The sequence below is a fragment of the Oratosquilla oratoria genome, chromosome 27, assembly GCF_046742065.1.
Source record: "Oratosquilla oratoria isolate Oo_2021 chromosome 27, ASM4674206v1, whole genome shotgun sequence".
NCBI classification, from domain to species: domain Eukaryota; kingdom Metazoa; phylum Arthropoda; class Malacostraca; order Stomatopoda; family Squillidae; genus Oratosquilla; species Oratosquilla oratoria.
The window spans coordinates 5,715,898-5,720,897 of NC_134803.1; the positions used below are offsets into that span (position 1 = coordinate 5,715,898).

At 35.5% G+C, this 5,000-nt stretch overlaps 1 protein-coding gene across 4 annotated transcripts in view; it reads right to left on the reverse strand.

Annotated features, from left to right (window-relative positions):
* Window positions 1-5,000, reverse strand: part of LOC143039872 (QRFP-like peptide receptor) — a 310,196-nt gene that overhangs the window by 270,286 nt on the left and 34,910 nt on the right. For 2 of the 4 annotated variants that reach the window (XM_076210169.1, XM_076210172.1), the window contains exon 2: window positions 1-1,435. This exon is cut by the window's left edge and continues 222 nt beyond it. The gene's annotated coding sequence lies outside the window, so the exon portion shown is untranslated. The remainder of the gene's footprint in view (window positions 1,436-5,000) is intronic. The other 2 variants (XM_076210171.1, XM_076210170.1) reach the window with 1 other exon arrangement.

Consider the following 5,000-nt stretch of genomic DNA (forward strand, 5'->3'; position numbering starts at 1 on the left):
TTTTCACGGAGATCTCTGCGTCCAAAAGAAACCCACGGTCTCTGTGGCCAGTATGAACCTGCGGTTTATGTTCAATAAAAACTATGGTCTCTGTGTTTGATAGAGACCCACAGTATCTGTGTCCAGAAGAAACCCACAGTTTATGTGTTTAAAAGTAACCCACGGTCTTTTTCTAGTAGACCTCAGCACAAATAAGCTTCACCAGCACACCCAGAAAAGGATATTTATTTTCTTCCTGGGGCTGAGGAAGTAGAGAGGAAAGTAAGCTGTGTATGTAGACTACCACGAGCATGAGCTACATGCACTCCCTCTCTTAATAAAACTTATTTTACCACGTTCTGAAACCCTCCAGTTTAACCTTGGGCCTATTATCTATTAGAGGATAACTGAGTTTCAATACTGAGACCGATTCTTCATTGAATTCCATTCAGAATCTGAGGATATTAACCAATATACCTCAGATGAGGCCACTTTTTACATTACAAATTATTACAACGCTAGATTTTGATGTTTTGGCTCTCAAGGTCACTTGATCCTAGGCCCTCGCACGAAAATGTTTTCTTCAAATTTGACAAAGAATGGCTCACTCAAACATTTACAATGACAACATCAGGCGTGATGGACTATAGGCCAAATTCTGACCCAACACTTATTTTTGTCGTTCCACTTTCAAAACAGAGCTAGATTCCTATATTTATTTCATTATTATAATTGTTATTATTGTTACTATCATTGTTATTAATACCATTAAAATTGTTAATTGATATATATGTCCCCAACTGTTATGGAGCGTTTCTGGATATGACGTCACAGCACTTACACAATTTTGTTGTTTTCTTATTTTTATCACTTTTTTTTCCTTTCTTTCAGTAGGTTGTGTAACCAGATTGACAAATTATCACCAGAACCTCACAAAATTCTTATTGTCCGAAGGCAAAGAATTATTTTTGGACGTTCATGATCATCCTACTGGTTTCTTGCAATGGAAACCCAGGATTTTTTTTCTTTCTTTCTTCCTTCTATTTCCAAACCTCTTCTTCCTGACACTTTCGAATTCCAGTAACTACACACGAATAAAACAACTTCCTTTTCCACACTCCTCTCACATAAATTAGACGTGCTTGTTTATTCTAATTAATTTCCAAACTGATATGTCGTCCATGGAAAGTTTTTATTTCTTTCTCTTGTCAATTTGTTTGATCGACACACTCGTTTCTCTTGCCAATTTATTTGATCGACACATTCATCGTGACTGGAGAGTCGATTTAACGAACGTCACTTTTTGACATTGTTTTTTTTTTTTTTTTTTTTTTTTAACAAATTTAATCTGGGCTCATGAGTTTTTGGTCCACACGTCAAAGGGAAACCAGAACACGGATCATCTGAACACTTGTTGCCGGAACACTGTCGGTCTGAACAGCTGTCGTATGAACACCTGAAAGAAATATAATGGATTGTCATTAGTAATGGAGCTGCTTAAAAATCTTAGGCCTGTGTCACACTATCCGGTTCCACCGTTTCGGCTTCTTGTTGGCTATTCCAATGCCTCCCTTATGAGTCATTCAACTCGAAAGGCTATGATAGTATTTTAACCAGCCAGGGGGAGATGGTGATCGTTATATAAATTTTTGGCTATCGTTAGGTGATTTTATTAAACTAATTGAACTTGTTCATCATCCAGCCGCATCCAACGCCGCCGCATAATGTGACAGGGGCATTAGGTATTTATGCAAAGTGGAAGTTGTCTGTATAAATTGTGATTACATTCAGAAATTTTATGAAGAGGAAAAAATGTACATGCGGATATAATACCAATGTCTCATGAAGTCGGCACCAGTCGTCAGCACAAATAATTAGCCGACAATTACGAGGAGGGTAGGGTGGGGTGGGGGTTGGGGGGTCTGGTGGCATTGGGAAAGCGTACCGACAAGAAATTCTTGGCTTCGTGAAAAAAAAAAAAAAAAAAAAAAAAAAAAAAAAAAATATATATATATATATATATGTATATATATATATATATATATATATATATATATATATATATATTGACTATATTATGACAAATAAGATTGAAGGTGAAAGAAGTTGACGAGGAGAAAATGGGAGAATTTTACGCCTTAACGTTTCGACCCGCAGGGTCTTGATCACAAAGCTAACAATTCAAACGTAACCGGATATTTTATACACGGACGGGTCATCTTATGGGACGCTTCGGAGAGCTTGTTATTTTATCTGCGTATTCTTTTATTATTAATAAGCTTGTGGCTTTTGCTAAACATATAAATCCTTCTCTGTGGTTAATGTTGTTATTAGTGTTGATATATGCTGCCTCAATTGTCTTCCTTAGTTTCTTGGATGATCCTTTATTTAATACGGTTGTATTGTTCCAGTCTGGAAGGTGACCATGTTTATCTACATGTATTACTATGGAGTTAGATGTCCTATGGGCTTTTACGTCATTTTTATGTTCATTTATCCTTTTATTAATTCCGCGACCAGATTCACCAAAATATGAAGAGGGACAGCTTTTACACGGGATTTTATAAACAACGCTGTTTTCGTTAGTGGGATTATTGTCGCTACGTGTTACCAAATGTCCTACTTTGCTACCTGACGTCCTGGCTATTTTGATGCCCGCTTTTAGGAGAAAAGTGTCTAGGTATGAATTAACATTAGAGTTTGGTACTGTGATATATCTGGTTTCATTATTACATTTATTATCAATCTTATTTTTATTTTCATCTTTACTTTTGTTAATTATTTCTTTGGCTTTCTTTTTCAACCTACATAAGAGACCTTTTGGATATTTGAGTTTGATGAAAGTCTCAGTAATATGTTGTAATTCAGGATCTAGAAATTCTTTACTGCATATACGAAATGCTCTGAGGAAGAAACCCATTATAATACCTGTTTTAGTTCTGTCATCATGTCCTGAGTAGAAGTGTATATAGTCTTCTTTATTGGTGGGTTTCCGGTATACTGAAAATTTCACATTTTTATCTATTCTATGGATAATTGTGTCTAAGAAAGGTAATTTTCCGTTATTTTCATTTTCTGCAGTAAATTGTATATTTTCATTTACACTGTTTAATCTCCTGAGTTTGTTATTAATGTCTGTATCCTTAGGTACAATTACGAGTATGTCATCAACATACCTAAACCATTTACTATTCCTACCTATTATAGTCATGTATTCTTCTGTTTCGAGTATTTCCATGTATAAATTTGCTAACACTGCAGAAAGGGGACTACCCATGGCGAGGCCAGAATGTTGTCTGTATTCAATATCATTAAAAGTGAAAGCGCCAAATCCTACACAAAGAGAAATTAATTCGAGGTAATCTTTTTTGGGTACGAGATCTTCATTTTTTTCAAAAAGATTACCTCGAATTAATTTCTCTTTGTGTAGGATTTGGCGCTTTCACTTTTAATGATATTGAAAGCGCCAAATCCTACACAAAGAGAAATTAATTCTTGTAGGACTTTGTACTCTTTTGTCAAGTCGATATATTTCTCGACTTTGAATATTTACGTATGTCTTGTAGGACTTTGTACTCTTTTGTCAAGTCGATATATTTCTCGACTTTGAATATTTACGTATGTCTTGTAGGACTTTGTACTCTTTTGTCAAGTCGATATATTTTTTTTACTTTGAATATTTACGTATGTCCTGGCGACTTTAGCCATTCGTATTCTACAGGATTCATTGACTTGTTCTATTATTATTTGGCAAAACATTCGATATTGTGTGCATTTCTATGTATGGGATTCTTATTGTGCTCGCTTGGCGACCTCTATCTTTCGATCTTGTTTATTTTTGAAGGAAAATAACAATTCCATTTTTTTAGTAACACTCAGAGATTTATGAAACTGGCTCCTCCTCTCTAGTCGTCACAACATACATACATACAGTATATACATACATACATACATACATACATACATACATACATACATACATACATACATACATACATACATACATACATACATACATACATACATACATATTTACATACATACATACATACATACATACATACATACATACATACATACATACATACATACATACATACATACATACATACATAGAAACATACATACATACATACATATTTACATACATACATACATACATACATACATACATACATACATACATACATACATACATACATACATACATACATACATACATACATACATAGAAACATACATACATACATACATATTTACATACATACATACATACATACATACATACATACATACATACATACATACATACATACATACATACATACATGCATACATACATACATACATACATACATACATACATGCATGCATACATACATACATACATACATACATACATACATGCATACATACATACATACATACATACATACATACATACATACATACATACATACATACATACATACATACATACATACCTTTGTCTTCCTTCGAATTTGAGGGGAAGGGGGAGAAGGAGGAAAAGGAGGAACCAGAGGAAGTGGAGAAAGTTGAATGAACAGTTGTGTTCGCAATTGGCCTCCTGGTAAACATGCACTCAACTATCAGATCCAATCAGTAACGAATGAAGAATCTCTTGCAATGAGTGGAGATCTGAACGAAGTGGATGGTGCAGAGAAACAAGGACGAGGGTGAGGATGACGAGGAGGAGGAAGAGTGGGAAGAGGAGGAAGAGGAGGCGGGGAAGAGGGGGAAGAGGAGGAGGAGGAGGAAGAGGAGAGAAAGAGGAGGAAGAGGAGGAAGAAAAAGAAGAGGAAAAGGAGAAATTCTATAAAGCAACCGTCCTAGTGCATCAACATCATGTAAATCCTTACTGCCTTTACACTCTTGGCCCTGACTTTGCCTTTGCCCCTGCTGTCTGTGCCCTTGTCTGTACTGTGCCCCCTTTAAAGGTTACTTCTCCAACTTATCTTAAGGAGGGGATGGAGGATGTGGGCAGGGGGGTGAAGAAATAA